This window comes from Marmota monax, unplaced genomic scaffold (genome assembly GCF_021218885.2).
Source record: "Marmota monax isolate L192 unplaced genomic scaffold, Marmota_monax_Labrador192_F-V1.1 WCK01_AAM20220418_F8-fsc00141, whole genome shotgun sequence".
Lineage (NCBI taxonomy): Eukaryota > Metazoa > Chordata > Mammalia > Rodentia > Sciuridae > Marmota > Marmota monax.
The window spans coordinates 4,503,902-4,523,147 of record NW_026692981.1 but is presented as its reverse complement, the minus strand read 5'-3'; the positions used below and the strand labels follow the sequence as shown (position 1 = coordinate 4,523,147).

The 19,246-nt window shown below is 48.5% G+C and overlaps 1 long non-coding RNA gene across 4 annotated transcripts in view; it reads right to left on the bottom strand.

Annotated features, from left to right (window-relative positions):
• Positions 1-3,937: 3,937 nt before the first annotated feature.
• Positions 3,938-19,246, bottom strand: part of LOC124097936 (uncharacterized) — a 38,520-nt gene continuing 23,211 nt past the window's right edge. Inside the window, exons 7-15 of one of the 4 annotated variants that reach the window (XR_006853415.2) lie at positions 15,960-16,214; positions 15,028-15,214; positions 13,113-13,304; positions 9,364-9,538; positions 8,039-8,153; positions 7,330-7,569; positions 6,735-6,829; positions 4,958-5,244; positions 3,938-4,402 (exon numbers count right to left, since the gene is read on the bottom strand). This is a non-coding gene — a long non-coding RNA (uncharacterized LOC124097936). Of the gene's footprint in view, positions 4,403-4,957; positions 6,830-7,329; positions 7,570-8,038; positions 8,154-9,363; positions 9,539-13,112; positions 13,305-15,027; positions 15,215-15,959; positions 16,215-19,246 lie in introns of all 4 variants that reach the window. The other 3 variants (XR_006853413.2, XR_006853417.2, XR_006853414.2) reach the window with 3 other exon arrangements.

Genomic DNA, 19,246 nt, shown 5'->3' with positions numbered 1-19,246 from the left:
AGGGCTGGAAAAAGAGATCAGGGACACAGTGTCCTCGACTTGCTTCATTAGCAACAGGGGAGGGGAGCAGAGTCTGAGGAGCCGGTTGCTTCTGTGAACTGCCACTTTTCCCAGAAAACCTCAAGTTTGAAACAACTCATTTTACTGCCTGTAAGGGAGGGAGTGAGTGACTGAGTAACTTCTGTTCATTTTTAGGAAAAACAAGCACCAAGAATACACTTTGAAAAGAAACCAGCTGAAGCAGAATTCTTTCTAGAATGTGTATTCCCCTTGCCTCTCCCACCAGACAGCGGCCCAAGAAGGACCATTGAAGCCTCCAATGTCCTCATTACAGCCAAAGGCACAGAGAATGCTGGAGCATAGTCACGCGTGGCACCCGACATTAGGTTATTCTCAAAGTCCTTGGTTCACTTTTAGGGGGACTTGACTGTTAGGCTGGAAAATGCCATGTTTTTTCAATAGTGCCCTGCTTCCCTCATGCTGAGGCTTAGAAATTCCAGCTCGTTGGAGTCTGGGCAGGAACGGGCCCAGCTGGCTGCTGGTGAGGGGCCGTGGGTCCAGTGTGGACCCTCACACATTTTGCTTGCGAGAATCCTGGGATTTTGCCCATTTCGTGACCACTTTCTAGAGCATTGAGTTGACCAGTAAATGGGGTAGCACTGAAATTAATAAGAGATGAATTCACAGCACAGAATTTAGGAATCTGGTGGGGATTCCCATGAGATGCCCAAGGTGTTCATGGCTTCCTCTCTTTTGACTTTTTGGCTCAAAGCTTCCTATTTTCAGGATGATCCAATATGTTAAAACTGATTTCATCTTTCATTCATTTGAAATGAAAATGATTTGAAAATTTGTGCCCATTAGAACTTACACAATTCTATTCGAGAGACCAGGGACACACAGAACCACATTCAGCCACCGACACACTACCCTTTGCTTTCTCTGTCCTTCTCTTTGTATTTGCAAGCTCAGTGTTCTCTTACTTAGAAATTTGCATCCTATATTTAACGTACACGAGCTCGTGATTAGTTTCCTTGTTGCTATATTCTTTATGGTGATTCTTTCAATGCCTACAGACTATTATCATTTATTTAACTATTTTCCCATTATTGGAACTTTGGATTAATTTATCATCATCATCATCATCATCATCATTATTATTTTGCTATTAACAGTAAACCTGCAGTGATGCCTTCCTGAACCCAGCTTCCATTTGGTAAATTTCAGGAAGAAATGACAACTTAGAACCTAGTCTTTAAAAAGGAGAATTTGGGGTGGGTATTGGTAGTTCTTGGTCCTTTCGTAGAGTTTTTGTTTAATGAGAAGAAAACAAAGTGGTTATTTTAAAAACAAAGCAAGGGCTGGGGTGGTGGCTCAGTGGTAGAGCACTTTCCTAGCAAGTGTGAGGAACTGGGTTCGATTCTCAGTACTGCATATAAATAAATGAATAAAATAAACGTCCATCGACAACTTTAAAAAAAAACCCAAGGGGCTGGGGCTGGGGCTGGGGCTCGGGCTGTAGCTCAGTGGTGGAATACCTGCCTCATACGTGTGAGGCACTGGGTTCGATCCTCAGCACCACGTAAAAATAAATAAATAAAGATATTGTGTCCATCTAGCAACTAAAAAATATTGAAAAAGAGAAACACTGTGCCCAGTCTCAAAGAAGGGGAAGGGGGACCCCTGGGCCTGAGTCAGAAGACTATTTTGATTAGAAAAGCGATCTGGCTTCTTTGGAAGAAAGAAGCGGCAGTAAAGGTGATGAAATGATTTCACATACTCCATTAACAGAAGGGTTCAGTCTCCCTAGGGGGTGAGACAAGGGTTGAGGAGCTGAACTGGGGCTTAAGGGCTTGGCACCTTGGATCGGGGAGAGGAGCAGGAGGATTCCCTGGAATGGGAAGGAAGAGGAGTTGCTCAACCTCCGCAGGGAGAGGCCGGGAGGCTGCCTGGGGTCCTGGAGGCTCCTTGAGATACAGTTTTGAGGCGTGGCCTGCTCTGTTGGAGGATGAGGCCCTTTACTCCCAAGAGCCTACAGTAGTGGAGCAAGGTCCCGGAGGTGGTGAGGGGCCACAGCGACCTTGGGGAGCAGGAAGCAGAGGTCAGGGAGGTCAGGGTGAGAGAGGACCAAGAAAACGTGGGGCTCCTGAGAATCCTCACTGGTGCTGGGGAGACCGCTGAGGCACCTCACTACATGCCCAGGTTTATACGGACTTTGAATGAATATGTGGCTGTTAAATGGAATGAAGACTCAAAGCTGGTACACATGGGTCCCCAGGCAGCAGAGGGGGGAGTTACCATGAAGTTATTAGGTTAAGGTCTAGCTATTCCAAGTCCACAGATTAGACGATTGAATCCTAAGTGAAATTTTAACAGTTGTTTCATAAGTCCCAGAATTAATATTTCCAAAAGCAAAGTCAATGCTGGTGTTTTTCTGGTCCCACTTGCATTAGGATTTTGAGAGGCTAACATAGGTACTTTCTTGTAACTATTTTCTGAAAGGCATGTGGATCCGGCTCTGGGAGCCCTCTTCCTGCCACTCACGGGCAGAGCCAAGCCCCGTTGCTCTGGGTAGGCGCTCCTGTGACCCGAGACCTGTGCAAAGGACCCTATTCAAGGAGTGCGCAGGAACCCCTGAGACCCAGGTCCTGGCCGGGAAGCACGTGGCTGGGCTGCCCTTGGACTGGGTCACAGCGGTCACCAGGGCTCTGCCGAGTATTAAATGAGACGGTGTGGGAAGGGCACGGGAATCGCTCTTGATGAAGAGTCAATGACAAGGGACAAGAGAGCGTAGATATGGTTTCTGCCAACTCAGGGACATGCGGGGATGGACACCTGACGAGACAGGCTTTGCCAGAACATTCCAGACTATTTAAAGGATGCAATAGATCTAATAATAGTTGCCATGTACAGAGCATCTAGGATGTGGTAGACACTGCTGTGGGTGCTTAGGTATTATTTCAACGTGTGTAATGGTATACATAATTATATATCATAATTCTAGAAATTCAACTCATTCCAGTTCCCACAGTGAGTGAATGACAAATTTGCACTCAATTTTTCTGAAGTCGAAGCTCATGCTTTTTCTATTACATTAGTTTTTAATCTTTTGGGGTCATGGGCCCCTTTAAGAGTTTCATGAAAGCTGTGGGAAAAAAAAGATATGTTACTATAAAAATGCAAATGTGCATCGAGATGGGAACACAGATACACAAAATCAGCGGGGTTCAGACCCCAGGGCCTCGGCTACCAACGCCATGCTCCCTGACTGACTGCACCACCATGTGACCCTGGAGGTCTTGCAGCCAAATCCATTTTTTTTTTGGGGGGGGCGGGTACTGGGGATTGAACTCAGGGATGCTTAACGATATTGAGCCATATCCCTTTGGTTTAAAATGCTATTTTCTTCTATGAGACCAAAACACCATTAAAAACTGTGCTACAATGAAAATATAGCACAGAACTTAGAAATAACACACAGTTTGCTTCTGAATGCCACCGACTCTAAAAGTTCATTTTAAAGTTTCTGTTTGGAAGTATAGGAATCTGTGGAAATTACTGTAATTGCTTGGGTGTATACTCTTGTTAAACACACTTGGCTGTTACAGAAAGTTTGGAAAATCACAGAATACACAAAGAAGAAAATGGAACGTCACTCTCATGACCTTGAGGTAACCCTTGTCAGCTTTTTGTGAGTGAAGTATCTGATTTTTCCTTGTGTATGAGTGTGTGTGTATGCACACACACAATTAAATGGTTTTAACAGGGAAAGTAATTACATACATTTTCAAGATAACTCTGTTTTCATATGTATTGACTTTTTCTTTAAGATGCATATAAAAAACTATAATAACACCAAGAAGACTAAATAGCACTAATACTAAAACACTATAGTATATGCTAGATAATTTAAGATACAAAGTCATAGCATTAGATCTGCACATGGAAGCTTTTTATTTAATGAAAACAATGTACGAGTGATAACTTCTTGATCCTATTTTGACAATGTTTTCCTCTGCTTGAATCATATGACCACACTCCCTAGGAGTTTGGAAGAAGAAATAAAATAAATTTTATGTGAGTCAGATCACAAGGAAAACAAACAGAGAATTCCAGAAGAATCTGTCGAGTTTCACGCTGTCGTGCTTACGATCCACAGCAAACCTGGGATCAGGCTGGGACAGTCCCGGGGGGCCCCCAGCGCTCTGAAACTCTCCTGCTTTACTTCACTGTGTCTGAAGAATGTTGGTGGTCTCCGGCGAGAACCCAAAGGCAGAGGACAAGCAGTGGACGTCAGGAAACCAGCCCAGGAAAGAAAAAAACAGCATTTCCTTTGTCTACCAGAAAATACCGTTGCTCAGCCGAGACTGAGGCTTTGCTCAGGAAAGCCCATTTCTTGGATCTGAAAGACAAAATATCAAGACTTCCATTTAAAAAACGGTTTCCCTGGCTTAGTTGGCTTTTTGTCACTGCGCCCAAAAGACCAGACAGGAGCAACTTAGAGGAGGAAACGGGTATTTTGGCTCTTGGTTTCAGAGGTTTCGTCCATGGTCGAAGGGGTGGGTTGCTCTGGACCCCAGGTGGGCATCATGGCGGAGGTGTGGAGTAGGACAGCTTCTCCACTCGTGCCGGCCAGGGGGGAAGGAGGAAGGCCAGAGGGAAGACGCTCCCTTCTGGGGACACATCCTCTATGACCCACCTCCTCCAGCCACGCCCCACCTGCCCACGGTTACCACCCAGGATGGACTGATGGGGTCACAGCTCTCAACATCCCTGGATTAACAGAGGAGCTTTGGGGGACACCTCGGATCCAGACCATAACATTCTGTGTGTTTATATGTTTCTATGACACAGATGATATTAATGAGTAGAATATAGTGTACCCACATTTTAAAACTGGGCCTAGGGGGGACAACTAAACGCCCGTGTTTTGGGTCTTAAGTAGATGCTCACGTACCTGTGTACCCAGAGCCTTTTCGGAAGAACAGCACACAAGGAGAGCACTCGGCGGTCACGACTCATCTTCCCTCAGAATCACATCCTCACTGAGTCCTACAGCAATGTCCTTGCCCTCCCTGGGAACCGCTTTCTGGGAATGTCTTTTTGACAGCTGGGATGATTACAGAATGAAGTCTTGTCCACCTGGAGGGCTGTCACCCCACGCCCTTTCCCGTGCTCATGACATGGCTCTTTCCTCCTTCAGTATTCGCTGAGGGCCCCTCTACGCCACCACTGCTCTGAGGACTGTGAAGGAAACAGAGATGACCGTCACAGGGTCCAGGGCTAGACCGTGGCTCCGTGGTGGAGCACTTGCCTAGCAGGTGTGAGGCCCCGGCTTCGATCCCCAGCACTGGGGAACAAAGATGGGGTCCAGATGGTAAAGAAAATTTTCATGGGGTGGGGGCTGGACACAAGACGGTGAATGTTTGGGGGTCACGCTGAAGGTCTGAGCCAGAGCTCTGGAGACAGAGGTCCCCATCCCCACTTTGATGCTCAAAGAAGCCCATGATCACAACGCAGAGCTGGCCTCCAATGCAAGACTTCTCACTTCTGATAACACAAATAAAAAAACAAAAATGCAGTCCACAAAGCTTTGCTGCATGATTGGTTAGGCGTCCTGTGGGTTGAGCAGAGGTCGGCTGAAGCAACTAATGAGACGCAGAGGCAGAGGTATTGAGCTTAAAAATCAATGCATTTGAAAACTTGCTGCAGAGCTCACAGCCGCCGTGCCACAGCACTGGTGACAGACTGAGACCTGCATGCTGTCCTGTCCCTGGTGCCGAACCACAGCAGGTGCTCCATCAGCACAAGGCAAACAAGACCAGTTCTATTTCCATTATTGGGTAGGGATGCCCATTAAATTTGAATGCAGTTAAAGGAGGCTGATTAGAAGTTGATTAGAAGAATGCATACAGATGCACTTGAAGTGAATTCATGAACCTGCACTGTGGATTTGGGATCTGATCTATGAAACCTGGGGTCCTTGCATTTCCTGTTGGTGGCTACCTAGTATCTATGGTATTGAGAGAGCACAACAGTGCAAAGTCCTCAGAGGCAGGAGTGAGATGCACGTTCGAGTCTTGGTTCTACCTTTTGTTGGGGACGGGGGTTGCTGGAGATGGAACCCAGGTCCTCAAGCATGCTAAGCATTTGCTCTGCCACTGAGCTCCACAGTCCTCCTCTACACTTATTAAACCTTGGACAAGGCTCTATTGAACCAGGGATGACTTCCGTAACATAAGAATATTAGCACTACTTTTCAGGGTTGTTGAGAAGGATTAGAGATAAACTATACATAAAGTCCTGTCACATAGTAGGTGCACAACAAATTATTCTTATTATTGCTATTTTCTATTTCGATTTTTTTTTTGGCTGTGTTATACTTCCTGACAGACAGTGATTTTGCTGGAAAGACAGCCCTGCTGGTGAAACCCATGACTATGTTCTGTAGCATATAATTTTCTCAAGTTTTGAATGGTAAAATTAACTATAGAATAATCCCATAGGTATGAATAACTTCAGTTTAGCTGTTTTCTGTGCCTGAAAAAATAATCACCCTTGTTGAAAAATTGATGTCAGAAGAGGGTTAAGGTAACCTATAGAATAATAGGGGTACTGGGTTTAAACAAATCTGTTTATATTTAATTCCCTCCACTTTCAGATACAGAAAACACTTTTATTAGAAAATAATCAGCATGTGGATCTCGTCTTCCCCGGCATCCTCTCGCCCTCACCACGCAGGCCCTCTTGATCTCCACGATTCTTGTAGACTTGGGTTCTTAACAGATAACGATGAGTTTTAAGCCTGGTGGTTACTGCATTCTTCATTCTGTGGGGAAATTGATTTGATGGTAACCATAGATTTTTCAGCTCCAACCTGGGGCAGGGTGGAGAATTTACAGAAACAAAAAATAGATAATGCGGCAAAGTAAAGAATGTCTTTAGAGAGCCCATCATTCCTCCTCCAGAAAGGCAAGCAGGTGCTCGTTTGCTATTATCTTATTTCGTTGGAGACATAAATCCGAATTATAAGATCCGTGGAGGACTCTGCTATCCGACCTTGCGAAGTGGATGCGTGAGCTTTGCAAAGTTTCTGCAGGCTCAGCGCATCCTTCCCCTTCCCTCGGGAATGTTTCATTAGAGGCTTGGGACATGTGAGTTAATGGGGTTCGTGATCCCCATTCTGTTTTTCGTCTAAGCAGGTCTCCTAAGAGTACTCATTGACACGTTCTATTTCAATAGAGACTTTAGCTCGAAAAACGTCCAATTACTACACACATAATGTTTGTCACTTATTAGAGACATCTCAGTTGTCAAGTCCCCCTTCACCTGAGACTTTGGTGTGAGATGAGCTCCAACCTCTCCGCCGGGATCTGTGCTGAGACTCAGCGCCAGATGATTGTGTGTGCAAATCCCAACCTGTAGGCGAAGTCACCTTTTAACCTTCAGCTCCGCCTTCGGTTTAGACGAGTTCCTTCCTGTCTGGTTGCAGACGCTGGTTAAAGCCTCCCAGTCCAATTCCTTTGCCTCTGTATCAGCCATTGGAGGTTCCCAAATGGTTTTGCTTTTCTAGTAAAAAAGAATTAGGGGGAAATAAAGCAAATACAGTGTAATGGGCTCTGGTTTGGGACACATGTCCGCAGTTCTTTCCAGATGACCCCTTGGAGTTGCTGGACCTCAGCCAGTCCCATTGGAGGAAAACCAGAGTGGAAGACTCCGTGTCTGCAGGCTCCTTCCCAGCTTCCTGCCCCCACAGAGCCAGAAAGCCCAGGTGAAGTGGGGCCCTGCAGGACCCCTGACCTCCTAGGGAGGCCCCTGACCTCGCAGGGAGGCTAAGAGCGGGTCCTTGCTCCTGCACCCTCTTGTTCTGTCTCCTCAGAGTCCGCCCACCTGCCCGTGGTGGGCCTCTGGCCATTGGTTCAAATCTGCAGCAGGAGGCAGTGCCCATCTCCTGCCCTCTTTGTTACTCAAGGTGGACGTTGGAAGGATGGGTATAGAAGCGGAGCCCCAGAGCAGCTCATGGACCCCAAGTTCTCACCTGCTTCCCACTGGGTTGTGATTGCCTGGGTCAGCCTGATGGCCCTCTGTATTCCAGACCCTGTGGAGCACAACTGGAATGTTCGGTCTTTGGGGAACTTATGTTGGGGCGGTTCCTGTTGACGGAGAAGGGGGGACCAGCACTCAGATACTCTAAAAACCCAAGGGCTCTTGCTGCACCGTGACTTTTTCCCCCAGTGAGGCCTCCTGTGCAAGCAGTTGAGGGACAGCACCTCTCCCACCAGGAGGAGGACCTCCGGCGGCTCATCTCACCTCTCTGCTCCGTTCCCTTCTCACTTCGCGTCTCAGGCTCTGTGGACGGGCTCTTTCGTCACTTTTTGGACCCTCTAGCCTCTTCCCTCTTTCCTACTCATTGCCAGGGTGACCAGCAAGCTTCTGCCGCAGGCTTTGCCCACGTTCTGCTGGCCCCTGGAATATTCTTCTGCACATCCTGGGCTCTTGGATGTCTTCACTCCACTGCGACCTTCTCAAGGGACGCCCTCCTGGACCGCCCCACCCCACGCGTATCTCTCTACATGCCTCCCCCTCGTCCTCTGTTTCATATTTATTCGTGGCACTCATGACATCTAATGCACGACTGCTAATTAAAGAATAATATGCAGGACACCTTTAGTCTCCAGCTGTCTCATATTTTGAGTTCTAATGTAGACTTAGATGTAAATGAACCAAATCTTGACCCAGTAGTATGTCTTGTGTGTGTGTGTGTGTGTGTGTGTGTGATAAATAGTGTGCTTCAGGCAGTCACAAATAGCTGGGTTCCAGCTAATCATGGGCGGCCAACTCATCACACCAGGCCCAAACAGGACAGAAGCCGTATTAGCCAACCAGGCGAATCCCCCAGGCTCCCTCCGAGCCTGGCTGGAGTGCTGGGCTGCTCTCTGAATTTCTTCTGGTTCTGGAATTCCTGTATCATTCTCTGCTCAGGTAAACTTGGTTGCATGCAATTTATTGAAAGGCTCTTCTTTCAACAGGATGCACATTGAAAATGTTGTCTTATTATCTGTTGGCTTTTAAAATGTAAATGGAGGCAGGGGCATGGTGAATTGGAAGCCGACCTGGTCAACTTAGAGAGACCCTGTCACAAAAAATAAAAAGGGCAGGGATATAGCTCAGGGGTGGAGCCCCCCTCCAGGTTCAATAGTCAATAACAAATAAACAACATGTGAGCCCCACGAACGTAGGGATCCCATGCTTTTTGTCCATTCTCCCATCTGTTGCTCTTAGAATAGCAGGTGGCAGGTATCAGGCACTCAGCAAACTCTGGTTGAAATAAAAAACACATGAATGAGAGTGAGGGCCACTCACCCCATTCCTCTGTCCTCGGCCCATGGCACCTCTGCAGGAGGTCAGAGGTGCTGCCCGGCTCTGGCTGGACGTCTGGAAGCCTGGAGTCTCCCGTGTCTGATTGTTCACCTGCTGGAAGCGCATCCCCAGTTCCTTGGTTCTCTGTGTGAGGGAACCAGGCGTCTCAAGCCTGCGGCTGTGGGCACAGATGAGGTGGTATTCAGTGACCTGTGAGTGAGAACGGCCCTCAGCACAGCACAGGGCCTCTCTGCCTCTGCCTCAACTTACTCTGTCACATTCTTCCATGGCAGCATGGCCAAGGCCCCTGCCAGCGCCCAGGGAAGGGGCACAGAGTGAACAAAAGGCATGGACCCCTGCCCTTGTGGGGCTCACATCTTGTTTATTGGTTATTGGCTACTGAACCCGGGGGGCTCTACCATTGAGCTGTATCCCTGTGCTTTGGAGGAAGGTCCCGGCTGTGCCCAGCCCCTGAACACAGGGGCCTCCTGTGTGCTGTGCCAGGCTCCTGAGAACTCTGGAGGAGGCCGGGCGGCGGGCGGCCAGCTCTGTTTCTGCTCAGGGCTCTCAGTCTTTAGTGACGGCAGCTACTTCTGGACCTGGATCTATGTTTTCTGATGACAGTTTGCAGGCAACGGCTCAGGCCGGTGAGGAGCAGAGGACGTGCTTTCTGTCTGTGCTCCCTGGTTCCTCTGCTGCTTTCGGTGGCTCATGCAAACTAACAGCCCTGGACTCCTGTGCCCAGTGCAGAAGGCCCTGTGCAAACGAATGCTAAGACTGAGTGTCTGCAGACGTCAGCCAGGTGCCAGGAGTTCCCGGTCTCCGACCTCATGGGACACCCTGCTGTTTACCACAGTTACTTAGAGGGTCCCTTACCTACTCCCTGGAGAGGAGGAGCTGGCCTTGGAATACTCCCCCACTTCTCTCAGGCTTTTCTGGGAGAATCTCCTGCAGATTTCTGTACACACACCCACTCCTTTCTTTCTCTATACATAAGCTCACTGATGGAGCAAAACCCAACACGGCCCTACTGGACTGAAGGCCACCTGCCTCCTTGAAAATCAGTTTTCTTTTCATCAAAAAGAAAAATTTCCTTGGGGAGGAGGAGGGGAGAGAGAGAGAGAGAGAGAGAGAGAGAGAGAGAGAGAGAGAGAGAGAGAGAAAGACCACCCTGAAATCATTCTCTCATTTTACACTTCGGTTTTGTTTGTTTATTTTTAGGAGCTGGGGATGGAAGCCGGGGCCTTACACATGCTGCAAAGGTGCTTTACCCTTGAGCTACATCCCCAGCCTCCACTTTGTTCTTAAGATCTCAAATCATGACTTTCAAATCCATGTTGTAATAATATAGATTTTAACAAAATCAGATACATCCTTCCAGATGTGCCTTCACACCCCCAGACTGTTCTGTTGCTGATTTGCCAGAGCTCCAAGATGCTGATTAGAACATCGGCCATGGAGTAGAACCTGCTGCCATCTGAAGTGACCCGTGTTTTGTGGCCACCTCGGATTCCTAGAAAACAGCCGTTCATTGCTCCTGAGCAGGAGGCCACGCGTAGCTGCTTCCAAGGCCAGGAGGCACCCCACTGCTCCTGGGCCTCCCTTTGCCCATGTCACGTGCACCAGTGTGGCTGAGTCTCGTGTTGCACACTGCTTGACACACTTACCCTGCCTCCTCTAGCTCTGAGACAAACAGAAATTTGCCGAAGCTTCTAACATGTCCTTCCCTTTGAAAATGGCTCACTGCAGAAGACACATTGAGGATCCACTGTTCTCAGAGGAAGAAAAGGGAAAGATGGAGGGTTTGTCACTCCCAGGAAAAGGGCTGCTAAACTTTCACCCAGGATTGCAGACTGTGCTTTTGGAAAGGCTGCTCTGAGTTGGCTTGTTTTCACGCAGCAGTAGCTGGCCCAGAGTGGGCCTGCAGACCTTTCTTACAAAGTCATCCTGCAGGGACCGGAACTGGCAAGCTGGCGCTGGTGCCAGTTGGCATTCTGTTCTAGAGGTGGCCTAATCTGATACTCTGTTCAAAGCCCACAAGTTTGACAAATCAATGTTTCTTGTGAAAAGGGTGTCCTGAGGCTGCTCCCTCGAGAATCTGTTTTTACTGAAAATGCGAGCTGTTTTTATTATCAAATGTCTTTTAGCCTTGTGACCTGAAACAAAGTTTCATAAAGTGTTGGATGTTATAAACTTAAAAACCGAACCCAACCAAACCTGCCTGCTTCAGCATTTTAATAAATGAAAACGTCCATTTGTAGTTAAGGCTCGAATTTGCCGTGGCCTAAGTGGCTGACACAGATTCTAGTTGGAATCACTGTTGATTTATTTATCCTGGAATAAATGCAATGCCATTATGTCTTGGTGACAACAGAAACAAGCTTTGGCCAGGTCTGTGCATAGTTTGGGGATGAAGAAAATAAGTTTTGAAAGGCAATGGGCATTGCTGATTATAGATTTTCATTAGGAACAGATGTGGATTGTGGTGTTCAGTGGTAGACACACTGTTATGAAGACAAGTCAACTGACTAAGAACCGTAGTGCCTTCTTTTTTAAGAAAGAGCTAACAAATTGAGTTCATCATCTTTCTTTAAGGCAGTGCCTAGCTGTCGGGAACAAACCCAGATATTTATGCATCTGTCGAAAAGGGAACAGTGGGACAGGGGGCACTATGCTGGTCAACACGTCTCCAGGCTGAAGCAGAGGTTTAGAAAGTAATTACACGTTTTTTTCCCCAGACCTCTCCACTTAGCCTCTGTTGATGGTGGGCCCCTCTGGACAGCCCTCTCCTCTTGCAGGGTAGCACTGCAAAGGCCAAGTTACATATGGCAGGATCATTTTGTGTCTTTCAGGGCTGTTTTTCTCTTCCTTCAAGGACAGCGAGAGCATTCAAGAGTCCTCACTCCCGGGTCTGGGCTGGGCCAGCTTCGGGGGAAGATCTTGGGTGTGCTGGATCATGTCCATCGCTCTCTGACATCCACCTTTGCTCCCAATCACTTACTGAGATTCCCTCGTTTAAGGAAATGCCCTAGAAACTTCAAAGGACACTTCCAGTCATATGATATTGTCTGGACCTTATTCACATGGCCACACCTAGCTGTAAAGGGGACGGGAACATGAAGTTATCCGGAGTGGTGACACGCCACTCAAGAATCAAGATGGGTGTTGTAGAAGAGGAAGTGGGTATTGGAAACAACCAGGGGCAGCACCAGGCTTAGACCGAATCACTCTCCTCTCAATAGGGGGTGAGAGCCCCTTTCCTTCTCGTTTTCACTCAAATTTGGAATTGTCAGACACTTTGGTTTTGGTCAAGCTGATGGATGCTCATTAGTATTCAAATTCTCACCTTCACATTCGTGTGCTATTCTCATGTCCCACCTCACAGATAACCATTCTGATGTATTTAATATGGATCTATTTTATTCTGTATATAAAGGGTATTATTTGGAATGCATTTATTTATAATTCTTTAATTGGTAAAATCCACTGCATCTCCTTTTCACTAATCACTGAGTTTCAGGGTTTGTCTGTGCTGCTGTTTGTCATCCACCATGCTGCATGGAGATACTCTGTGACAGTCCCCACACCCTATTCCCGGTGATGGATGTTCAGCCTGTCTCTGACTCCCCAGTGGCACTTATGCCTTATGACGAGCCCATCTGATAAGTGGTATCCCTGCCAGCTCTACAGATGAGGAAAGAATTGCCCCAGGTTCCACAGTTAGGGGGAGGAAAGAGCGCCAGGCCACTCACTTTTAAGTGGAAAATGGAGTTGTGAGCCAGCCATTGCTACCAGAGGCTCCAGGTTACGTTTTCCGGCTCTGAATGTCTCCTCCATTCTGCTCCAGTGACGCCCGATGGGTAACAGTAGAGATTCTGGGGCGGGGATGTTGCTGGTGGAGAGCTTGCCTAGCGCCCACGAGACTCCAGGTTCCATCCCCAGCGCTGCAAACCAAAGAACAAACAGCAACAACACAGTGTGAGCACGCCACACCAAGAAGCCCATCAGGTGGATGAGGAAAAGGTGGGGGGCCTACACAAAACGGAACACTCCGCAGTCACAACAAGGAAAGGAATCCTGTCACTTGCAGCCACACAGAAGGAATGGGAGACATCACACTGAGTGAAACAGGCCAGGCCCCGAAAGACAAATACTGCACATACTCACTCCCATGAGGAGCTACGAAGAGCTGGTTTCGTTGAGGAGAGCAGAGAATGGTCACTAAAGGCCAGGAGGGTGTGGGGAGAAGGGAGAGGAGGGTTGGCTAATGGCCAGCACAGTAGAGCTGGACAGGAGAAGCTCTAGTGTCCTGTAGCACAGCAGGGATAGATGTTCACAGCAGCTGACTGGATGTTTTATAAAGATGGTGAATGTTTAGGGAATGGGAAGTGATAACGACCCTGGTTTGATCATCGTGCCTCACATGCATCTATCAAATTATCACTCCATACCCCATAAATGTGTATAATCACTCTATATGCAAAAGAAAAAATGATTAAATTCAGTTGTAGGCAAAAATAGAAATTCTTTGATTTAGTGATTCCTCTCTGAACAGATTCCAAATAGATGGCAGACCTCCCTGGGCGTTCATGTCTTGTGGTAAATGAGTCCTGAGCCCTCTCTGGGGGTGAGGGGTAAGGTGGACTGGCTGGCCGTTGAGGATTTAGAAGGTGTCAGGTGGGACTGTTGAGCATGTGACAGCCTGACCAACATGGCTTCAACCTGGGTGACATCAGCATCACTGGGGTTAGGGATACAAGGTTTTAGGGCCCCACCCAGAACCTCTGGATCTTATGAGTCCTCCAGGTGACTCATACGGCCACCCAAGTCTGGGAACCACAGGCTTCCTATAATAGGAGACCGGGGATTGGAAGTCGGGGCTGGTGCCACAGCAATGGCACCGAGAACAGAGTTCCTTCTGTCTGTCATGTTTAGTCTATGGCTTTCCTCTTCCTGGGAGCAAGAGGAATTATAGAGCCCCATCTGCATTCCAAGTCCTGAAAGAGGATGAATTCACCATGGGTGTTGCCTATACTAAGAAATCTCTCCCCATGTCCTCTTTTGTCTCCTTGGCAATAGCGTCACACGGTCACACCCAGGTACAGTGGTCTGCAGGGGCAAATATGTGACAACTGTGCATGTCACCACTGTCCTCTGTGTCGGTCAGCTTTCCATCACTATAACAAACACGTGACACAATCTGCTTATGCAAAGAACAGGGCTGTTTTGGTTCTGAGTTTGGGAACTTCTCGTCCACGACTAGTTGATCCCATTGCTTTGGGCCTGTGGGGAGGCAGCACATCATGGCGGAGGGAGCACGAGATGAAATGAGCCAGGGAGCGAAGGAGGAAGAGGAGTGGTAGAGGGCTTACCCTGCACGCAGGAGGCACTGAGTTCCAGCCTCACCACCACGTAAACACAAATATACAGTAAATAAAAACAAGGGTATTGTGTCCATCTACAGCTAAAAAAAATATTTAAAAAGAAGAAGAGGAAGAGACCAAGGTCCCATAATCCCCTTTGGGGGCAAACCCCAATGATCTAAAGACCTCTCACAAGGCCCTATCTCTGGAAGGTTCCACCACCTCTCCATGACAGCAAGCTGGAACCAGGCTTAACACACGGGCCTTTGGGGACATTCCAGACCCAAATACAGTATCCTCTTACCCCCGAGCTGAGGTTCTGTTACAGGGAAGAAGCCGGGATGGTCCGCAAGCAGCAGATTCTACGCCTGGGCCTCCGGGAGCCAGGAGGGCGCACAGGGAGGAGCGGTGGAGAGCAGCCTTCTCCTGGCTTGGGCTTTCTGGGGCCGGTCTTCCCATGGAGAGCGGGTGGGGGTCCTTTGCCGTCTCACCTGTGGGAGCCGCAGTTCCCTTTGCCCTTGGAGACCCAGAGCTGTTCCCCAGGTCACGGCCTCCGAATCTCAACCCCGCCCACAGACGGCCTCATCCCCCCAAAGCGCAGCGGATGGGCAGCAGGGCAGAGGCCGACCGGGAAGGGCTGGTCTTGGAGTGCGTTGACCCCGGCTCCCCCAGCCCAGCTGGGAGAGGCCCAGAGCCTGCTGTCCTGCCCTGGAGAGCTCTTATCTCTGCCTGTTGACTTAGTCTTGGGCTCAGGTTTTGTTTCTTCCTCTTAACTTTCTAGGCATGGAAAGAAACTGCGTATGTTTCTCTTAGTCCTCCTGGGGCTGCCCACCCTGCCTCGGGCACTGGCAGTGACCGGGTGCCATGAGCTGGCTCCCAGGGGTGGTCAGGGCCAGGCTTGGTCCTCCAGCCCCCTGCCTGGGAGGGGCGGGGTCCGCTCCCGAGGCCTTCCAGGGCTCCGGGGGTAGAGGTGGGTTGTGCCCGTCAACACTACAGGTGGGTCTGAAGCCAGTGCCAGCCAGGCAGCTGCGCAGCCCAGGGACTTCGAGCTGTTTGCAACTTGCTCTTTGTACCCCTGCCAACTCACGCACACCTGGGACTCCTCCAGCTGCCGCCCGCCGCAGCCCCCTTCCCGCCATGTGACCTAATCGTCACTCCACCTGCTTCTCTTCAGGGCTGCCAGCCCCATCCCTGCAGTGCCAAAATGAGACCTGGGGAGGTTTGAACAAGACCTACCTTCTCCATGCCCGAACCAGCCAACTCCCAGGAATTTCACGGCAAATTAGGAGAGATTGAGGTACACTGGAAGGAAAGGCCAGATCTGGCAATGAATCAGCTTGGTTGTTTGGGGATCAAATAAAATTGGACCCGCAGCCTCGGCTCTACAACAGAATCACAGTCTCTCTTTCGGCCTGGTAGGTGCGCTGGGTGGAGAGAACATGCACAGCTGCTGGGGCCCCCTTCTTTACATACGGATGTTGGTTTAAAATTCTGAAATACAACAAGGAGGAGAGGCGAGAGCTGGGGTCTGGGTCTTTGAAGTGCACAGAGGGCTTCTATTCAGCTGACTAAGAGTGCTGGGGTAAGAAGTCTCACTAACACCTGATCTGCATCTTAGGAAGGTCAAGATCCAGAGAAGAAGATGGACGAGCTGTCCACAGACACCCGACTTTCCAGCCCAGGAAGAGAGACAGAGCCAGAGAAGCTGCTGGTTCTGTTTGGGGTTCAGCAACTTCTGGTGGAGGAGATGGGGTCGGAGCTGAGATTTGAGAGGTGCAAGGTGGTGTCCTTCTCTCCATGACCTATCGGCGGGACACTGCTCTATTGTGTCTGACGTTGTTTTGCAGCATCCTTGCCTCAACCTTCTGTCATGAGAGCAGTCCAAGGTTAACAGCGGTAATCACCTGTGGAAACTGCCAACAAACATGAATAACTCTTCTGGGGCCAATTTTTCTCAAGGAAGTAATAAAGCAGTCTTGTGGCTCCTGGCAGGACGCATGGATGTCTTTCTCAGGCTCCTCACTGCCTCGTGACTCTGAGCATACAACGCACTCTGCTCATCCACTGCCTTTGGGAAGGAGAATCGATTGACTCACACCTCATTTTGATGGTGCGAATCAGTCAATCAATCAGTTGAAAGTACTCACTGTGTGCTTGGTGTTGCCATTTCTTTGTGCCCAAAAGTGCAGAAAAGATGAAAAAATGAGAAGATAAAGCATGCCGACTGTATAAGTAAGCAAATTTGTTCTTTTAAAACAGAGTGTCACTTTCAGAAGTTGCTGGAGTGACCAGTGCAGTTTTTACATGGCTTACAAATTTAAGAATTCTGGCTCTCAGCGGGTCTTTGCTCCCTCGATTAGAGATCACTTACTTGCATAGACTGGGAGCTATCGGTGCTGGTTGCTAATATTTCCAGTCCTCTCTTTGGAAACACAGGGAATTGCATTTCTTTAGCTCCCTGAGCTTCAATCTGGCCATATCCATTGTTTTTACCAGTGAAATGTGCACATAAATGACATTTCACATGAGTCACACAATGAATCCCCAGGGCTCCGTTGCACGACCCTCTCTCCCGGCCCCAGCATCATGGAAGTCTATTTTGATAAGGAGGCACTTTGTTGAATCATTGTAAGAAGGAAACCTTCCCTGGAGAGGCACCTGGGGTAAAATTATTATTTTTAAAAAAGTAATAATAATAATAGTAGTGATAGGAGTAGATATTATTTGTTTCTCTGAAAGCTACTGGGATTTAGGGGTTGCTTGTTATTGCGGAATGACCCAGTCTATCCTAACTAATGCGACAGCTAGATTAACCATCATGAACTGTGCTGACAGGTCAGAGGGTGGGGTAAGTCAGCACATGTCCATCTCAGGAAGGCTGACACACAGAGTTCATCCAGGTATTTCTGTGCAAGCCGAAGCCCTTCCTGGATGAGCCCGTACCATTCACATAGATTGTCTCAATTCTCACGACAGCGCTATGTGAGAATTAAATGGGAGAGATAGTACCACCCACATTCTCACATTTCACAAATGAGAGAGTCATAGAGTTCATGTCACTCGCCCAAGATCACATTCAAGTGGCCAGGGTGACACCACAGCCCAGGTTCCTTCCAGCATCCTACTGCCTCTCAGGAAGCTGGCCTAGAATTCCTCCTCCACTGATGAAAGTAGTTCACGCACACTGCCACAAAACCAGAGCCCACAAGGGCGTGGTCATTAGTGCTCCTTTTAAAATGTTAGTTCTCCACTTAGTCTCACTGAAGTCTGAATCAAGGGTCAGGGTGTGGGGGTGGGGTTCCTTTCAAAGTCAAAGAAACAGGTAAGAAGTTGTGGATGGAATGGGGCAAATTAATTCCAATATCTGAAAAAAACAAACCAGAAAATTGGTCAGCAGGGTCCTCATTATGCATCAAACACAGGCAAGATTTCTATGTGGCATATATATTAAACAACAGCCACCCCAAACCCCGCAGAATTCCAAAAGCTCTCAAAATGTTGTTCACTCTATTTTTCTAGGGAAAAAAAAAGTGGTTGTAACCCAACCAGGCAAGTGTGTGTTTGGCTGGTGCCTGGGTCTGGGTGAACTCCCAAGTTTCCCTTTGCTGAGATGCCTTACAGCCCACCCCAGAGCGTCCACACAACAGCGAAGTCCACAAAAACAAGGGCCCTGGTGACCCTGCTCAAGGGTAGACCCCGGCTCATGGGCAGGCAGTGAGCCTTCGGAGCATTTGTTAAACCAGTGAATGACCCCTGACTCCCCTCAGTACATAACCACAGAACGAAGAATGAGATCTCCAGGAGGCACACTCCACAGTGAGCTGCTGCTCTTCTCTCCACCGTGGAACCCGCCAGGCCCCGTGACAGCCACAAGGCAACTGGACTTTTTGGAGTTTCCGTTGCTTTAAATAAATCATCCCTAATATTGCAAGTCTGATTCCAATACATGTGTCACCCATTCCACAGTGAAGATGAAAGATGAGAGTCCCCAGAGAGGCTGTACCAAGTCTACAAAATGCCCATCAGCTCGGGAGGCTGAGGCCAGGGGAACACAAGTTCAAAGCCAGCCTTAGTGAGGATATGAGCAACCTAGCAAGACCCTGTCTCAAAACAAAAGCTAAAAAGGACTGGGGATGTGATTCAGTGGTTAAGTGCCCCTGGGTTCAATCCCTGACACACACACACACAAGGATGTGAGACACGTCCTGCATATACAAGTGTATGTCACAGGAGTCAGGCTCCAAGAACTACAGTTTGCCACAAATGTGATCGTTCTCTTTTGCACTATCACACCAACTGTGGACCCATAGTGGAATTTCCTTTATTCTTTCATTTATTTGCATGCATAACTTTTGGGGGAAAAATCTGAATAAGGGCCAGGCATAGTGGAGCACACCTGTAATCCTAGTGGCTCAGGAGGCTGAGGCAGGAGGATCTTGAGTTCAAAGCCATCTTTAGCAACTTAGCGAGACCCTACCCCTAATTAAAATATGAAAAAGGGCTGGGGATGTGGCTCAGTGGTT